This window comes from Dasypus novemcinctus, chromosome 7, assembly GCF_030445035.2.
Source record: "Dasypus novemcinctus isolate mDasNov1 chromosome 7, mDasNov1.1.hap2, whole genome shotgun sequence".
NCBI classification, from domain to species: Eukaryota; Metazoa; Chordata; class Mammalia; order Cingulata; family Dasypodidae; genus Dasypus; species Dasypus novemcinctus.
The window spans coordinates 126,551,720-126,570,884 of record NC_080679.1 but is presented as its reverse complement, the minus strand read 5'-3'; the positions used below and the strand labels follow the sequence as shown (position 1 = coordinate 126,570,884).

At 57.2% G+C, this 19,165-nt stretch overlaps 1 non-coding gene across 1 annotated transcript; it reads left to right on the top strand.

Annotated features, from left to right (window-relative positions):
* Positions 1 to 593: 593 nt before the first annotated feature.
* Positions 594 to 700, top strand: LOC111760964 (U6 spliceosomal RNA). Its single transcript, XR_002794477.1, has one exon. It is a non-coding gene; the product is annotated as a U6 spliceosomal RNA (small nuclear RNA).
* Positions 701 to 19,165: the final 18,465 nt, after the last annotated feature.

The window sequence follows — 19,165 nt, the reverse complement described above, 5'->3', positions numbered from 1 at the left end:
TTCTGGGATGGTGCTGCCCACTCTGCCTCTAACTGAGAGGGGGCTCAGGTCCCACGGGGCAGGTGGAGGAGACCATTTTGCTTGCAGTTGTAGACTCTCTCTGTTCCTTGAGATGGTCGTTGTCCATCATCACCTCCGTGTAGTTATCCTGGGTGAGCACACTGAACTGGAGAGTAGGTGTTGCAACTCTCCAGTGGAGATTCAGGGCCCAGCCAGCACCCAGAGAGCCCAAAGATTTAAGTCTCTTGGACATACACCGATCTAGTCTAGGACTAACTATGGTTCAGATAGAAGGGGCAGAGAAACCACAACTGAGTCCAGCTCTGCCACCCTGGGAAGCGTGAATTCCAAGGTAAGGCCCACCGGCAAGGCACCGAGTTCCTGAGCTGCCTGCCCTGACTGCAGTGCGCGGATGTCTCCAGCGCCCACAGAAGCCCCACTGTTTGAGGCACTGCTTACTGTGGCAGTCAGTGAGACCCTGATGGGATGTGCGTGAGCCTAACCTCTGGGATGAAATTCTGTCCAGGCACAGGTATCTCACTTAATCCTAAAAATAAGCCAATTATTTCTCCAGTGTCCAGAAAGATACATAAGTGCTCGCTTCGGCAGCACATATACTAAAATTGGAACGATACAGAGAAGATTAGCATGGCCCCTGCGCAAGGATGACACGCAAATTCGTGAAGCGTTCCATATTTTTGTTGAATGGGACCTCACATATATATTTTTAATGTAATATTATTACAAAGTCAATAAAAAAAAAAAAGAACATTCAAAAAAAAAAAGACAGATACATAAATGAGCAGATTTGTAAATGACATGACCATGGTCTCCTTGTTAATGAAGAAAATGAAGAAAAAACCAGAACACTTGATCATATTCGTGTTTGACCTTTGGCATTGATATAACACCTTCTTTGTCTTTGCTACAAAAATATTACAATATTACTAACTGTAGTCCATAAGTTACATTATGGACTACAGTCCGTATGTTAAAATACATGTGTAAAATAGTCCATATGTTAAAATATGTTGCATTTTCACATTTACCACCATATTTCTGACACTTCGTAATAGATTCCTGTATTTATATTATTAATCACAATCCTCATCTACCACCAAAATCACTACATTATGCAGCCCCTAGATGACCCTCTAGCTGTCTTTCAATTAACGTTAACCTCTCCAGACCACCCCGTTCAGCCACAAGTCCATTTATAAATCAGCACTGTTATTATACTCCTGATAACCTGCTACCATCAACTCCATCTCTTTCCGCAGCTACAACTGCCCTTGGTAGACACTACGTACATGCAGCATCAGCTCCCCCTTGGCCACCCACCGTCAGTCTCCTTCCAGCCTACGCTCTCCGCTCCAGCTCCATGCAGACGACGCAGTAGGCAAGGCCCACTTCGAGGGGGCTGGGAGGGCCGGGATAGGGTGTCCGACCAGCAGGGGTGAGGCGCTCCCTAGAGAGCTGGCCCTGGACTAGGTGGACTCATCCAGACCAAAGCAGTCCTGGGCAGGGGGACTGAGTGAGCGCAGGCCAGGGGGAGGGGCTGAGGGCCACGCTGGCCACCGGGCCTGCCACTCCCGGGATTCCGGGGGTCCCTGAACCCCCACGTGACCATCCCCAGCAGGACCCCAGCAGGGGACAGACCCTCTTCTGACAACCCCCCAGCCCAGGGTCAGTGGCCGTGACCCCTGCCGCATCCCCCTGCTCAGGTAAAACGTACGTGATGCTTGAGCTTCCATGGCTTTCGCCACCAAGGGCATTTCCACCAGTTGGTGGGAATCTAGGGAGTTACTTGGGGTCAGAACCTGCCCTGGTCCCTTGAGGGGTGCTGCTAGGCCATCAGCTGACTCCCCTGACGGCCACAGCCGCAGGCAGCTGTGGCCAGCCCAGGAGCTTCTCAAGAGCCACCTGGGACGGATGCTCCAGGAAGAGCCAGGGCCAGAGGGCGCTGGGTGCAGGGAGGGGCCAGGCCAGAGGGGCTGGGGGCGCTGGGTGCAAGGAGGGGCAGCTGCCAGGAGTTCATCTTAGAGACAGCCGGGGGCCCTGGCCCCTTCTCCAGCATCCCTTCCCTCACCCGTGGGCTGCAGTGCAGGCCGACGTCCAGGGCGGCCCTGTGGACATCCCTGAGAAGGGAAGGCCGCCGCAGGCGAAGCAGCCCGCTGGGAGAAGCCGGGGCGGGGCTTCCGTGCCTGGGGCCTGTCCCTGGACTTCCCGGTGAGAGGGGAGCGGAGCCTGCCTCGCGGAAGGACTGCAATTTGGGGCTCTGCTACTTGTGCAGCTAAAACTGTGAAAGCCCCCTGGCCGAGGCTGTGCAGGCCGCTCGTGGGGTGGCTGGGGGTAAAACCAGGCGGTGTCCAGGGCCCGGCTCGCACAGCCGCTGGCGTGCAGGCCCCGGGCCCCTTCACACCGCTGGACGGGACCGTGAAAGCTCCAGGCGTGCCTCTCGCAGGCGTGTGCTGGCGTGTGCACACGCGTGCACGCGCCTTGTGAGGACCCACCTGTTCTGACCTCGACAGAGGAAACGGCCCCCCCGGGTGTGAACGCCATCCAGTGTCCCCGCGTGCTGCTCCCTGTGCAACCCGGAAGGCCTGCGCCAGCACCCTGGGGTGGGGGCGGAGCGGGGAGCTCGGCCCCTGCCTGGATTCCACCAGGCTTGACGCCCGGGCCGCCCGCCCGCCCTGTGGGGCTGCCGCTGGCCTTGAACCCACGTGTGCGCCGAGGAAAAGCAGATGTCCCCTCGCGGGGAGCACGGGGAGCCCTGCGGGTCCCAGGCCGTGCTTGCAGCGCCGTTGTTGTCACCGGCGCTCACTGTGGACGTGAAACGAGGCCTTTCTCATTCGTGGGGCTGTGATAAGAGATGTTGATGGCTTAATGGTTTTCAGGTGGAATGTGCAGATGTGAGCTCCACCCTCCATCAGAAACTCGGGAGGAAGCTGGAGAATGGGCGGCCAGAGCATTTGTCCCTGCGACGGCGGGCGGGCGGCCTCGGGAGGTAGGGGGAAAGGAGCGGGGTCTGCATTTCGACGAGCCGGGATGGCGTCTGGGCCCCACGACCTGCCCACTCACGTGAAGGTAGGAAGCCGGAGCGGACTTTCCTCTCTGTGCAGCGGGGCCAGCGTTTCTCCCAGGCCGATGCTAACGCTCCCTGAGAGAACGCCTGGGAGGCTGTGACGGGTAGGCTCGTGTGTCCTCGCAGCCGGGGAGCGGTGCCCCGTGGTGGTCCAGCAGGCGAGGGGCTAATTGGAACACAGGGGCCTTCGATGGACTTTAATCAGCGGTGAGTGGATCCGGCTGATTACAATCAGCCGAGGAGACTGCCTGAGCAAATGAGTGCTGTCTCATCCAATCAGTTGAAGGCCTTAAAAGGAGAACTGATTTCAGCATTCAGAAAAAGAATTCCTGTCTGTACTTTAGGCAGCCAGTGTCTCCTGGGAACTCATCAAGGCCCCTCATCGGAGTCCCTGGTTTGCAGCCTGCTGTGCGGAACTTGGACTTGTGCATCCCCGTGTGAGCGTGAGAGCATTTAATAAAATCTCATACTGTGCACAGATACCTCCTGTCGGTTCTGTTCCCCTGGAGAGCCCTCACACAGCTGTTCTCAAGAGAACCAAGGAAAACGTATTTGTCTTCTTCTCCCTCCCCTACCAGCCAGCTACGTTCTCTGCTGATCCACGGAGAAGAGTTTGCAGAGGTTTGGGGGAGAGGGGGCCGTGACAAACTCATCTCTTCCTCTCTCTGTAGACACTGGAGCTTCAGACACCAGGGGAAGTCGTCAACAGAAAGTATTTAGCTGAGGAAGCATTTGCAAGAGCGTCTCGTTTTGGAGGTGCCGGCATCAGTGGCACCATCCAGCTGGATCGTTTGCTGGTGGCACCGGGGACGTTGGAACAGGTCATTGGAGCTCCAAAGGGTTCAAGGCATGCCTTCAAAGAGCCGTGATTGCTGTCCGCCTGGCGGGGGCCTCTGGTGGAGGGACACAGGGTTCTGCTGCGTCTGTTCCTGTCCTGGAACAGGATTACCAGGGACGAGGCGGTGGCGGAACCAGAATCTGAACAGAGACCCAATCAGGCTTGTCCCGGGCTCGTGTGGGAAATGCCAACTCCTTTTGGTGTCCCTGGAACTCTCAAGGTCCTGAGAAGAAGGCGAGGCAGGGACTGTCCCCTGCCTTGGCCCATTCTTGCATTTGACCAACGTTCAGGGAGCACCTGTGAGGGCCTGGCACGTCCCAGGCCCCGTCAATACAGCGGGAACAAGGGCACCCACGTGCCCTGGGAGCCCGGGGTGGGGGTGGGAGGGCCGGGGAAGGCGAGCTATTAAAATCAGGGAAATGAACGGTGTCATTTTAGAAAGTGGTAAAACAGCCACGACGTTTATTGAATGCACACATTGACGAATTAGTCCTAAGAACAATCCTATGAGGTTGGCGCTGTCAACATTCCTATGTGACGGACGAGGACGACGGGCACAGAGCACGGGCAGTGCCCAGAGCCACAGGCGGGCGCCGGTGGAGGTGGCGCTGCCCACTGAGCCGCCCGGCACCCTGGTCCTCGTTCTAAAGAAGACCCGGCAGCAGTGGCAGAGGGCACGACTGGGTCAAGATAGCACTAACTGGCTGGCGGGAGGACCGCCCTGTGGGGATGCCACCTGCGCCCCGAGCCCAGGAAGGGCAGAGCGATCAGCAGTGCAGAGGGCGCGGAGAAACTGAGTCAGGCTCAGGCAGGGGCCGCAGCTGAGGGTGTGTAGACATGGCAGAGAGGGTTTGGAAGCTTTTCCTCATGGTGAGGAGGCGTCCCCGCTGGCTTTTATGCAGGAGAATGAAGTGAGCTGGTGTCCGTTTTTCAATGAGCAGCTGGAGAGGCCCCTGAGGCTCATGGAAAGCCTCTGAGCAGCCCCCAGGCCCCCCAACCGCTGGGTGCAACTGCCCTGCCACCCACTCCCCCCCCTTGCCTTCCAGAGCTCAGAACGCCCCACGGTGGAGGCAGCGCTGCGCAGCCCTGGAGCTCAGCCTGTGCCCGAGGCCTGCCCCGGTGCTGACCGCAGACCTGGAGGGCTCAGGACGGCCCCGCCTGCCCCGCCAGGGGCTCAGGGGACGCCGCAAGGCCCTGCTTCACCCACTGGCAAGATGTGATTTCCCAGCAAGAAATGGGAGGCCCTGTTCTGGGATTCAGACAACCAGCTGGAAAGGCCAGGGAGGAGGGAGAGCCAGGGAGGAGGGAAAGGAGGAGAGGTGAAGAGGAGGGAGGGAAGGGGGAGCCGGGAGGAGGGAGAGGAGGCAGGCAGGCAGGAGGGAGAGGAGGAGACCAGGAGGAGGGAGAGGAGGAGAGCTGGAGGAGCAGGGAGGAGGGGAAGGAAGGAAGAAGGAGAGCCAAGGGAGGAGGAGGAGTAAGGATGAGTGGGAGCCAGGGAGGAGGACACCCAGGGAGGAGGAAAAGGAAGAGAGGCAGGGAGGAGGGAGAGGAGGAAAGGCAAGTAGGAAGGAGAGGAGGAGAGCTGGGAGGAGGGAGAGGAGGAGAGGCAGGGAGGAGGGAGAGGAGGAAAGGCAAGTAGGAAGGAGAGGAGGAGAGCTGGGAGGAGGGAGAGGAGGAGAGGCAGGGAGAAGGGAGAGGAGGAGAGGCAGGGAGGAGGGAGAGGAGGAGAGGTGGGAGGAGGGAGAGGAGGAGAGGTGGGAGGAGGGAGAGGAGGAGAGCTGGGAGGAAGGAGAGGAGGAGAGCTGGGAGGAGGGAGAGTGAGGAGGAGGAGTGGGGAGGAGGGGAGCCATCTCAGCAGAGGCAGTTCAAGGAAAAGGACTCAGGAATTAGGGTCACCTGCAGGCTTGGGGGCACTCAGTGTGTGGGGACAGGGCAGCTCAGCCCACCCTGTGCCTTGTCTCCTTGCTGTCCCCCGGCTTGGGACCCTGGGCGCAGGGCTTCTGCTGGCCCTTCCACAGCCCCAGCCTGGAGAAGTCTTGGCATGCTGAAGGAGGGGCCCGGGGGAGCGGCGTGCTGGCCTGGGCTCCCTGCCCGCTCTCAGCCTGGCTGAGGGGCGCAGGCTGCAGAGGACAGCACCCAGGCTCGGAGGTCCAGAGGCGGTCAGCCGAGCTCAGCAGAGCAGCCAGCAGCATTCACCCTGGAGAAATGTTAAGGGGGATCATTCCAGGGGGCAGAGCTAGGATGCAGGGCAGAGAGGACGGCTGGAGCTCTGGACGAAGCAGACCCAGGCTTGTCTTCCAGATGCTAGCCTTCTGTGGCAGATGTAGACCAGTACACAGGAAACACCACGTCCTATGAGCTGTGTGGTGTACCGATGACCACTGGGGCAACCAGGGAGGGCTTCCTGGAGGCAATGTTGGCACAATAAAGATGTCCAGAGCCCACTGCAAGTAGTAGCTGCAGAGGGCAGGGAGGGAAGGGCTTGTGTGTTGGCTGTTTAGGCAGCAGGACCCTTGGCCCCAGGTGTGGCCAGTCAGGAACGCGGGGAGACGTGTGGGAGGCTGAGCAGGGGTTCCTGGAGGGCACAGCCCCCATGGCAGCCCCGAATCTCCGCTTCCCACGCAACAAGCACACACTGCTGTCCAGCGGACCACGGGCTCCTCAGCCATGCCTGGGCCAGCTGCTGGGGGCTGAGCCACCTGCCCAAGTTACTGCTTCTTCATGGTTCCCGAAAAAAATACTCCAAGTGAAAGAAATCCAATCCGTCTGTATAATGATCAAGAAATCTCAACATCCCTTGTATCCATGAAAGTCAAGGAAGAGCAGTTGTTAGGTGTGTTAAATATGATTTCAACTGGTATAAAATAGTCCCAAATTTTTATCACCCGTTGGTGCGGGCCACGTTTCTTGTCGAAGGGGCCCATCGAGATTTGAAGACCTCGCCCTTAGCAAGTCTTGACCAGTTTCCTGGTTTGGGTGACACACCACACGGACGAAAGGTGGTGGCACAGGAAGCTGGACCTCTCTGTGCTATTTTTGCAACTTCTTGTGTGTAATTCTTTACGCATGAAAAGCTAAAGACAAACAAAGCAAGAAACCTCTGGCTCAGGGATGCCACGTAACCATCTCAAGCATTTAACCTTGTATGGAAAAAAAATTTTGTTCGTGGAAGCGTATTTTTTAAAAGGGTGTGTGGAAGCTTATATGCATGTTATTTACTTGGCTCCTTTATGTTTTTCGTTTTCATGTTCTTAGCATAATTTATGAAATAGGGAGAAAAAATATTCGCCCTATGGATGCCCTTAACATGTCTTACCCCAGAGTGTCCAACAAATGTCTACTTTTCTTAACGTGCGCCACAGCTTGGGAGAGGTCGGGTGAGGCTGTCTGGAAGTGAGATTATCCCTGCCTTCTGGAATCTTCACCCCTCCAGGGGAAGGGTCCCTCTGGGGCTCACAGCTGGGGTTCCCAGGACCCCAAGAGTGGGTCTAGCCCTCAGGTGAAGTTGAAGGTCAGGGTAAAGGTGGCTCTGGGGCTCAGAGTGGCCCTGGCGGCCTGGAGGGAGCTGCAGGAGGCAAGGGGGGCGCAGACCTGAGCGCTCTCGAAAGGGTCTGCCCCGGGGGCCCACGGGGGCCCACCTTGGGCCGAGCCGAAGGCCCTGCGCCTCCCTCTCCCTCAGCAGTCCAGAAAGGGAGCGGGGTGCTGGGGCCAGTTCAGAGCCCAGCAGAGCCCATCCCAAGAGCCGGCCCCCACCCTTCCGCTGGCTGACTCTGACCCGGCGGCACCCACCAGAAGGGGCGCGGGGGGACCCCGCTGGAAGTCTGCCGGCCAGTCCCCCCGGGCCAGCGGGGCCCGAGCCCGCCCCCGGCCGGACGGCCCAGGACGCGCCGCGAGCCCGGGCAGGGGCCCTGGCCGAGAGGGCCCGCGCGCTGGGCGGACGGCGAGACCCTGCCCCACGGCCCAGCCCGCGCCCCGGCCGCCGCGGAAACCTCCTCCCGGTGCCATCGGCTCTCACGCGCGGCCTGGGAGCCCCGCTCCCCAGCGGGGATGGAAGGCCAGCCCCCAGGGGCCGGGCTGAGCGGAAGTTGTGCTCGCCCCAGGGGCCCGGGGAGCCCCCAACAGCGGTGCCCACTCAGCGGCGGTTAGAAAGCGGCCCCGGCGCGGCCCGCGCTCCCCGCCTGCTGCGGGCCATGGGGCGCGAGAGGGTTCTCGGGACTCATCGCGAGGGGCTTTTTTGTGTGTCCTCCTTTCTTCCTTCTTCTTTCGCTCTTTTTTTTTTTTTTAATAAAACGGGTGATAAAGGGTCCTGCCAGGATCCATTGTCTTCCAAAGCCTAAAGTGTTTGAAATTAATTTATCCGCCTAGGATGGTGTATAAATTTCTCATTACGAGTGTCAGTGATGAACAAGAAAGCACCCCGAGAAACGTCTCGGGGCCCTTGCCAAGCCCCGGGCCCCGGGTCCCTCGCGGGGCCGGGGGCTGCCACAAAGGCTTTCACACAGCCAGGAGCGTTAACTATGCATGCTTTCCCGTTGCCCGGGCTCAGCCAGAGGCCCTGTGAGAACCACACGTCCACACCCCGCTTTATTATTCCGCACAGATGCCGGCTTGTTGTGTGTTTCCAGCTCCGTGAAGCATAATGCGGGGTGTTGGGGTTTGGGGGTGGTGGCTGTTTGATGTGCTTTTTTGCTTCACCCTCCTCCCTCCCAGCCCTTCTTTCTGTGACCCACCCCCCTCACCCACCCCCCCAAACGGCTGGGGCAAGGGGCAGTGGGGGGCAGCCAGCGGAAGGTTCTCGGAAGCGCTGGGGCTGGGGGGGGGAGGGGAGCCCATGAATTGAGTCTCTTTGAGGTGTGTGCTTTGGGGAGGGAAGGGGGGTGGGGGTGGAAACCAAAGGGAGGAAAAGGGGAGGGGAGGGGGGAGGTTAAGCCCTGGGAAAAAAACAGCACCCCCCCCACCCTCGCTGGCCCAGACTGGCAGCTCTACCAGGGGCGGGCAGCAGGCGGGAGAGCGGGCCCTGCCGTATAGCTCCTGCCGCCCCAGTCCCAGCGCGTGGGCCCACCCCGGGGCTGTCCCCCGAGACTCAGCCCCGCAGGGAGGGGGCCCTGGAGCCTACCTCGGGTGGTACTCTGATTCCCAGATGCTGACGGGAACCCCGAGACTCCCAGGACTGAAGAAGGGGCAGGTCTGAACTTGAACCCAGGCCCCGCAGGTGCAGTTAGCCCGCCTCCTGCCCTTCCCACGCAGCCTGGGCTGCATTCTCTGTGCACCCTCCAGAGCCCACCCGGCGGCCCCTGGAGGAGGGTCCCTTCCCCTCCACCCGTGTCTACAGCCTTTTGCCCTGGACGGCAAGAGGCATGAGGCCTTCTCCCGCTGCGGACACGCCTGGCAGGAGAGCCAGGGCGGCCCAGGGACCTGGGGCTCAGGGGAGGGTGGCTTTTCCAGGGGCCGGCGGGGCGAGGGCAGTGCCCCCAGCTGCTCCCGCCCTGCCCTGAGCCTGTGCTCTCGTCTGTTGGCGAAAAGCTGGGCCCGGTGGCCCTGAGCAGCCTGGGCTCTGGGGCACAGGGCGGCGGAGGGCACTGCCAGCCACAGCTGCCGTCAGCACGGGCTGCAGACTCGGCAGCCAGGAAGGCCAGGGCTCACCCCGGGGTGCAGGCCCACCCCACGGGGCCCCTGGGCCGCCCGACAGGGCTGGCGGCGTTGCCTGCAGCACCCAAGGGCCCCCTGAGGGCTGCCTGGCTCCCTTCTGGCCCCAGAACCCTCCCCTTCGGGGGTCCCGGCCAGGGGGCCGGGTGTGTGCCGGCCCAGGGGCCCCCTCCCCGAGCCCCGAACCCGCAGAGGTGCTCTCACCCGGCCCCGGAAGTGCCCGGCCACCAAGGGCAGGGCCTGTCCAGAGTGGCCACTCGGGATGCCTGGCAAGGCCCAGGCCCCAGGCGGCGGGCCAGCCCGCAGCCTCCGCGGAGGTGTCCTCATTACAGGCTCATGGTCCAGCGGGCAGGGCCTCGGACCGGACATCTGGAGGCTTGGGGCCTGGTCCAGCCTGCTGTGCTCTGCTGGGTGGCCTTTCAGCAGGTTCCTCGGCCTCTCAGTGCCCCGTCTGCCCCCTGCCTCCTCCCCGGCCGGCAGGGCTCCCCGCGGGGAGTGTTAATAGGGCGGCTCACGGGAGCCCGGCTTCCAGGGCGCCTCGGCTTAAGCGCTTCCAGCCCTGCCGGGCCTGGCAGGAGCAGCCAGGAGCCACCGCAGCACCGCGTCCCCGGGCCGCCCCGAGCCTGGGGCGGCCAAGCGGCAGGGGGCCTGGGGAGGAAAGGCCCCTGGGACCCTCCGGGGCACGCCCTTCTTTTGCAGATGGGGAAACCGAGGCCAAGAGCGGGATATGACCTGTCTTTTTTTTTTTTTTAGTATCAAATGTAAACATTTATTTCCCAAATTTAAGAAGTTGCCAGATTAAGTTTTTGAAACTAGAAACAGAAAATGAACATAAATATCCTATGGGACTATATTCACGGATTGACAGATTTTTAGAAGAAACATTTTATATGCTATACAATATAAATATTGAAACATATATTCAGGACCAAAGCAAACATTATAAAAAGTATAAAAATGGGCAAAAAGATACAAAGACAATATTTTTTATGGGATTAATTTCAGAGATGCTTTTTTTTTTCTTTTCTTTCCCTTTTACCTCAAAAGTTATAAATACTTTAGAAGCAGCATGTATTGTTGCCCTTTTGATTTTTTGTTGTACAGTTAATGAACTCGAGAGTCCTGGCGGCCAGGGGGTGGCATCGCTGGGCAGGGGATCCAGGTGCCCGTCCTCCGGGCCCTTCCGTTTCTCCCCTGAGCCGGTCATGCTTTTGGCAGGAGACTCAAACCTGCGGAGCCCTGCCCGTCCGCTCAGTGGGGTCCCGCCCGCACCCCGTGACCTTGGCAGACGTCCCAGGGCCTTCTCTGCAGCCTCCTCCACCGCCGTCCTCTCCCTGCCCAGCCCAGCTCTGGTGTCGCCAAGGCGCGTGCTCTGCCCTCCGCGCTCGCGCAGGACCCCGAGCCCCACACAGCTGTTCCTGCCACCTGAGGGCCCCCTGGGCTCGGCCCCCCGAGGAACTCCTGATGGTCCCCCACGTCGGCAGCAAAGCTCCCCTCTGCCTGGCACCTGCTCCGAGTGCTCCGTGGGGGCCGGACCTGGGCCTGCCCCTGGCCCCACAGCCTGCAGGCCCCCTCCCACAGAGCGCCAGGCCACCGGGGCCGCAGGGCAGGGCCGCGCGTGCCGAAGACAGGCCTAAGGCGGCCAGGCCAGCGGCCCGACTCGCAGCCCTGCCCCCTCCGCCCCGGCTCTCGCCCCCCACCCCCATTTCCCTTGCATAAAGCATTGAAAAGTGACTCACAGGAAGTGGCTGTGGCTCAACCGATTGGGCTCCCGTCTACCATACGGGAGGCCCTGGGTTCATGTCCCGGCGCCTCCTTGTGAAGGCAGGCTGGCCCACGCCCCCCGAGTGCTGACGGCCCGCGCCCGTGGAGAGGTGACGGCCCGTGCCCTCGGAGAGCTGACGACATGTGCCTGCAGAGAGCTGACGGCCCGCGCCTGCGGAGAGCAGGCACAACAAGATGACACGACAAAGGGAAACAAGCACACAGAAGAGCGCGCAGCGAATGGACACAGAGATCAGACAGCAAGCAAGCGGCAAGGGAAGGGGGATAAGTAAATAATAAAAATAAATATTTTTTAAAAAAAGTAACTCACCGGGGCCCTCCACTGCCCCGTGGCCTCCACGCCCCAGCACTGTGCAGCACCCCAGTCTCCTCATTTTTTGCTGACTGGGTCCCAGCCTCTTAATAATAGTTCTCCTTTCTTGCACCCTTACTCTATGTACATTTTATATATATGTATAGATATATATATCCCTGAAAGCAAACTTTCTAAACTGCAGCTTACAACTCAGGAAACGGAGGCTAAGAGCTACGCGGCGGCTTGCCTCAGTTCAAGCGCCTGTAAGTTATGATTCTCTGGAGACTCCCAACCAATACGTCCACTAAAGCTCTACTTATTTCTTTGTATTTTTAAATTTATTTTATTTTTTGAGGTACCGGGAATGGGGATTGAACCCAGGACCTTGTATGTGGGAAGCCGGTGTTCAACCACTGAGCCACATCGGCTCCTGGTTTGTCTTGTTTTTTTCATTTGTTTTGCTTGTTTTTTTGTTTTTTTAGGAGGTGCCAGTAACTGAACCTGGTACCTCCCATGTGAGAAGCAGTTGCTCAAACACTTGAGCCACCTTCACTCCCTTCTTTGTGTTTTTTTTTAATTGAGCCTTTCAAGAACTGTGGCTTGGGGGGAAAAGCCAGAAACAAAATGCTGTTAAAATCCCTAATGCTTGGAAGCAGATGTGGCTCAAGCAGTTGGGCGCCCGCTTCCCACATGGGAGGTCCCAGGTTCAACTCCCAGTGCCTCCCAAAGAAAATGGGCAGGGAAGTGGACTTGGCCCAGTGGATAGGGCGTCTGCCTACCACGTGGGAGGTCCACAGTTCAAAACCCGGGCCTCCTTGACCCGTGTGCAGCTGGCCCATGTGCAATGCTGATGCGCACAAGGAGTGCCGTGCCACACAGGGGTGAACCCTGCGTAGGGGAGCCTCACGTGCGAGGAGTGCGCCCTGTAAGGAGAGCTGTCCAACACGAAAGAAAGTGCAGGCTCCCTAAGAATGGCGACACACACACGGAGAGCTGACCCAACAAGATGACACAACAAAAAGAAATACAGATTCCTGGTGCCGCTGATAAGGATAGAAGGGGTCACAGAAGAACACACAGCAGATGGACACAGAGAGCAGACAACTGGGGGCGGGGGGGGGGGAAGGGGAGAGAAGTAAATAAAAAATTTTTAAAAAAGAAAATGGGCAGATGTCACAATGAGCAGATCCACAATGAGCAGATGCTGCAACAAGCAGACACCATAATCAGCAGATGCCACATTGCAACCAGCAGACTCTACTACCAGCAGACACCACAGACACCACAACTGCCACAACCAGCAGACGACACAACCAGCTGGGAACAGATGTGGCTCAAGTGGTTGGGCACTCGCCTCCCACATGGGAGGTCCCGGGCTCAGTTCCTAAAGACGACAAGCAGACAATGGGAAGACAGACAAAGGAGCCATCTGGGGGCAGGGGGGATAAAAAAAAAAAATTCCTAATGCTTTAGGATATCAATTCTCCTCCAATCAATCTATAGTCAACCCAATTCCAATCAAAATCCTAGCAGGCTTTTTTAGAAGTAGAAATTGATAAATTGATTCTAAAAGTTATACGGAAAAGGAAAGGAAAGGAACTGAAAGAGCCAAAATGAGTTTGAAAGAGAACAAAATCTCCTATCTGAATTCCAGGCTTACTATAAAGCTACAATCATCAAGAGACTGGGTATTAGCAAAAGGATAGACACAAAGACCAAAGGAAAAACCAGACAGTTAAAAAATAAAAGCACTCGTGGATAGTGAATTGATCTTCCACAAAGACGTAAAGGCAGTTAAGTGATTCAACGGAGTAAGGTCCATCTCTCCAACAAATGGTGTTAGGACCGCCGGGCATCCAGATGCAAAGGAAAGAATCAGGACCCTTCCAACTTTATGCAAAAAACTAGCTCCAAATGGGTCATAGACCTAAGTGTTAAACCCTAAACCCACAGGACTTCTAGAAGAAACCATAAGAGGAAGTCTTGGTGATCTCAGAGTAAGCAAAGATATCTTAGATTAGATACACCACAGCATGATCCACACAAGACAAAAAATTGAGAGACAGCATGTCATTACATTAAAAACTTCTAACCTTGGACAAGCCTGAAGGCTTAAATGCAGGGCCATGGCCCCGAAGGCAGCCACGACAAAGCACCACAAACTGATGGCCTAAAAGGACAGAAACGTGCTGCGTCCCAGCCGTGGGGCCAGAAGCCGGCAGTCCAGGTGAGCGCAGGGCCTGCGCCACCGGAAGGCTGTTGGGCTCTGTGCCAAGTGTCTCTCGTGGGCTCTGGGGGTGGCGCATAATCCACAGTGGACTCGGCTCAGTGCTCACAGGACCTCCTCACCTCTGTCTTTTTGGGCCCAGTTCTCCCTTTTTTCATAAAGACCCCAGTCCTATCAGATCTGAGCCCACCCTAAGCCAGTTTGGAGCATCTTAGTGCATCCCATCTTCCAAGACCCTCTTTCCCAATATCCCCTCCTGAGGTCTTGGGGTTAGGACGTGAACAGGTCTTGCTGAGGACAGAATTCAGTCCATCAGGCCCAGCGAGCGCCTGAGCTTCTGTTGGACAAAAGGGCGGGACAGACCTGGGAAGCCCGCTGAGTCAGGGTGGAACGAGAGAGCGGCAGAAAGGGCTGGAAATACGGCCGGCGCCGCAGTGGGCGGGGACTGGCTGGGAATCCTTTCCAGTGATGATGTAAAGCTTTGTAACCCTCAATACGTCCCATAACTTCTCTGTACCTCAGTTTTCTTATTGGTAAAATGGAGTTGGGGAGGAAAGAAGCTGAGCCTGGAAACTTTTTCGAGGAGTGAATGAAAGATGAAAGCACTCTCATTTCTAAATATATATATATATTTTTTTTTTATTTGAGTTGTGCATTTACAAGGCAATCATGCATACCACCCTGTACAGGATTCCTATACATGCCCCCACCACCACCACCCTACATTGTCTTGACACATTTGTTACAAATGAGGAAAGAGCATCATCATAATATTACTGCTACCTACAGTCCCTAGCTTATGTTTGGTGTATTTTTCCCACAAACCATCCTATTATTAACACCATGTATTAATATAGTGTATTTCTTATAGTTCCTGAGAGAAGTATTTGTACTGTCAGCCTCAGTCCTTTAACCACGGGGTCCGCTGTGTCACACAGTCCCCTGCCTTGTACAATTCATCCTAGTGTGCACTCATTGGTTGTGAATTCCCTTCTCACTTTCTTTCTCTGCTCCAAGACTTTCTAGGCCAGTTAGGGAGGCAGAGAGCATAAACGAGAACGCACTAAAGAAGTTTCTACTGAATAAATCACCCAAAGGGCAAACTAGTAAAGTGAAGCGATGGCTTCCAGTCTGGCTCTTGGCTGTTTACTGTCTTCCTGTGAGAAGCCCTGACATAGCACAGAGGTACAAACCCCAGGTGTTTAAGGCAGACACAGCTAATCTGGCCTATCTTCGGAGTTATTGATGATTCTAGAAGCCAAGACTGAGAAATGCGAAAAAGAAGTAGGAGAAAGAAGTAGATTGAAGAGGAGAAGGTGTGGAAGCGAGTGGAAAGAAGGGAGCACAGCACGAAGACCTACCCAACGAGGGGTTGAGGGAGAGACAGTAGTAATTATGGAAGAGTGAGATGACTGTGACAAAGAACCTCAAAAATAATCATTTGAACTGCTAATGGGTTCATCAAGCATAAAACCCTCAAGTTGTGGGTGCTGGGTGGTATCAAGGCCTCTCAGGTTGAATCCAAATTTAACAGGAAAGAGTTCTGCAATTGATTAGCAATGTCTGCCACAGATTAGGAAATAGGCAGTGGTGGCATATGTGCCATATTTTTGCTAAGTCAAAACAGGAACACTACAATTGTAAGAGGTTTGCCCAGATCAGGCAACTTTCAGCAATAGAAATCTTTATTCAGTTCAAGAATTGATGTTAAAATGACATAACAGTTAATACATACAGTTCAATTATCTTTAGGTTGGGAAATTATATATTTTAAAACGTGTTTGATGCTAAACAGATACAAGAAAATCTTCTGGGCTTAGAGGGTAAATTATCCATTATATGTGTTAAAACATATTAGACAAGATATCATAACATATTAGACAAGATATCAAGTACTGGAGTTTATTTGAGCAGTTCATGGCTCATGAACAGGGCAACATCCAAACTGCTCATGCTGAGGGGAAGGGGAAGCTTAAATACTCACATAGGGCAAACACGGAAGTAAGCGAGGAAATGTTCTGATTGGCCGGTGTTGTTTCCATTTTACAAGGGGGGTTCTTACAAAGTGGGGAGCAGGTAGACATTGATTAGATGGTACCCTTGCTCACTCTGATAAGTTAACTCTACTGATCAAATGGGTTTACTACCGGGTATTATTTATCTCAGTTCAGTAGGGTGCATCCCATTGTTCTGTTTTCTTGGAAAGCCCCTGCAGGTCAATTGTTTTTGTCTTCTGGAAAATATTCTCTCAGAAAGGGGTCCCTCCCAGCCATGTGCACATGGCAGTTACGTAACACGTCACCCTCCGAGCATGCTGGAAGATTGTGCTGCGACAGTTCAATGAATGCAGAACAGTTGGGTGTATCACTGAAGATTCCCAGAGGGAGGGAATTCAGCAGGTTTTTTAACAAAGGATGGGAGCAAGGCTCAGTAAAGAGGAGCAGAGGGAGAGCAATGTGGTCAAGTACCTTACAGTTACACAGCGCACCTAAAGTGTTGAGGTCTGTCTCCCAGAGAGTTCACTGCAACCCAATGAGCAATTACCGAGCTCCTTCTCTGCTCCAGGTAGCAAACTGGCCACTGGGAATAAACCAAGGCCTAAAGAAGTCAGGAAGGCCCCTGTCCTGGAGGAACCCCCCAAAACAGGGCTTGTGGAAGGAAGCTTCCTGTCTGCGCAGTCCAGGGTCCTGGCATTTCACCAGTTCAGTGTCCATAGAAGTATCTGGCAGCTGATCACATCACTCCCCCACCAAATGGCCTTCTATGGCTCCCTATTGCTATTGCATTATTTGAGCAAAATCCAAGGGCTTCCCCCTCAATTTCAGCTCCACGGCGGGACTTCCCGTTTCCTCGGACGTTGCGGGCTCTTCCCCCGTCACCTGGACTTCTCCCGACTCAGTGTCACTGGGTGACCCCTCCGCAGTGCACACTGGAGCATCAGCTCCTCTTCTTGGCTCTCAGCGTGACTGTCATCAGAGAGCAGCTGTGCAATCCGTGTTTAACTCCCACTAAACCCCCGGAAAGCAGGCTCCGGGCCTTCTCCTCCACGATACAGCTGCGACATGCCGAGAGAAGGCGCCGAGGGATATGTGTGGAGTGAAGGAAGGAGTGAGTGAGTAACGCTTCTGCCCTCAAGGCTCTGGAGGCCACGGGAGGTGGGGCGGCGTGGCAGGACCCCCCCACACACACAGAGCATGCGCCCCAGAGATGTGTCTGAAGAATCCCCGTCAGAGGCTGGTGTCTGGGTGGCGCCCTGTCCGGCGAGTCTCCTTCAGGGATGGTGAGAAGCTCCCACCCAAGGGTGAGAACAAATCCGAGAACCTCTGCTTGTCGGCCCTGCGCCCACCGAGGTCGCCCAGCCTCCGGGCCAGAAGCGCACGCCCGTGGAGCCGGCAGTCTGCAGCGCCTCCGCCGCTGAGCTTGCCCACGTTCCCCCTTGCCGGCTCGTTCTCCGACGTTGTAAAAAGCCTGCCCCGCGGCGGCTTCGCTGGCCGCGCATCCCACGGGCCTCTTCCTGCAGCCGTGGGGCAAACGGAGCTGACCGGGGGTCTGGGGAGAGTCCATGCCCTGGGGTGGGGGGGGAGAGGAGGTCTGAGTGTGTGGTCTGTGCCCCCATGAGCCCCGTGCGCGTGCTTCCTCGATGGCCACTGAGCACCCACCCTTGGGTGGGGGGGGGCGTGGCGCGTGGGAGGACTGGGGGTTTGCAGACGGTGTCCTCGCGGGAACCTCCTGCGGGTGACTTGGAGGGGTCTTAGCCGTGCCCCTGTCAAGAGGGGTTCACAGATAGCAGCTTGCCCCCTAGGGCGCTGGGGGCCAGAGGGTTCTAGGAGCTGCTGCAGCCCCCTGAGGATGGGGACAGGGCAGCTGCCGTGTTCTCAAGTGGCAGGGGGAGAGACGGAAACCGGGGCTCCCATCCCGCACCCAGAGCCGCGCAGCCACACGGGGTTCTCTGCAGGGGACCACGCCCCTCGGGGACAGGGTCAAGCGGGGCAGCAGGGGTCGCCCAGGACCCTCTCGGTGGGGCCTCTTCAGCGTTCGAGAATTCTGCGGGGCCCGGCCGACCAGGAGCGCTGCCCCCGAGACGCTGGGAGCACCTACGTCGCCAGGAGGACGGACCTGGGACCAAGTCAGGGCTGCTCCCTGGACCGCCCCCACCCCACCCCCAGCCTCCCCGGGGCCGAGGTCCCTCTGGCCGCAGCGACGCGCGCCCCACGTCAGCGGCCGGCGAAGCGAGACGTCTCTGGGCACCGCGGCGGCACATCAAGTCACGGCACGTTCGCCTTATTTGCCAATCTGTTGACTGTGCTCCCCTGGCCCTCAAATCCCTATTCATTGGGTGGTAAACACGTTGCCTAGCAACCGAGTGTCAATATCAACAAAGGCCCGATGAAGTCGTTAATCTGCCCGAGACTGACAGCAGGGCCAAGGCTCTCTGTGCTCGCTCCACTTATTAGCTGGCCCTTGGACTTGCCCACGAGGGTCTCGATGCTCCAAAGACCCCACGGCTCCCTCCACTGTAAACATTAAATGAAGTGTGCGTCCCCGGGCAGGGAAAAGGCCCCGGGAGCGGCCCTCCTGGAGATCTTGTTTGTCTTTTTCCTCTGCTACCCCCGCCCCCCCCCCCCCCCACGCCACAGCCTGCGGGGCGGAGGGCCTCCCCCGAAGCCGGCAACCGCTGCTAATTTCCGGGAACAAAGCGGGGCACTCAGGGACCGGACCCCGGCACCCGAGGGGACCCGCCTGTCATTTGTCCCTGTTCACGGGGCTCCGGGTGGACGAGGAGGGCACAGCCGGCTCTGAGACCCCAGCCCGGCGCCGGTCGGCGTCGGATGGACGATGCGGAAGGAGTGCCGGCCACGCGGCAGGCACTGCCTGGGGTGCTGGGTGCAGCTCCCAAAAAGTCCTTGTCCCTGGAGCTCACGTTTGGGTGGAAACAGACACTGGACAATGAAATGGGCCCATCCTCTAACGCTGCACAGACACTGGGGAAGAGCATTCCGGGAAGAGCGGGCCTGAGGCTGGAAGGGGTTTTGTGTCTGAGGCTGGAAGGCAATCTAAGGGCTACTGGACAGAGCCAGAGGACGAGGTGATGTGGGGCCTGGCGAGCCGTGGCCAGGGCTCCAGGTCCTTCTAAGTGTGGTGGGAAGCTGGAGGAGGGTTTCCAGGGAGGGGTGACCTAGTCTGTTTCCTTTTAGGACATCACCATGGTTTCCACATGGAGGAGAGAAGGCAGGTGGAAGCAGGGCAAGTGGTTGGGAGCAGCCAGCAGAGGCCGGGCAGGTGCTGCGG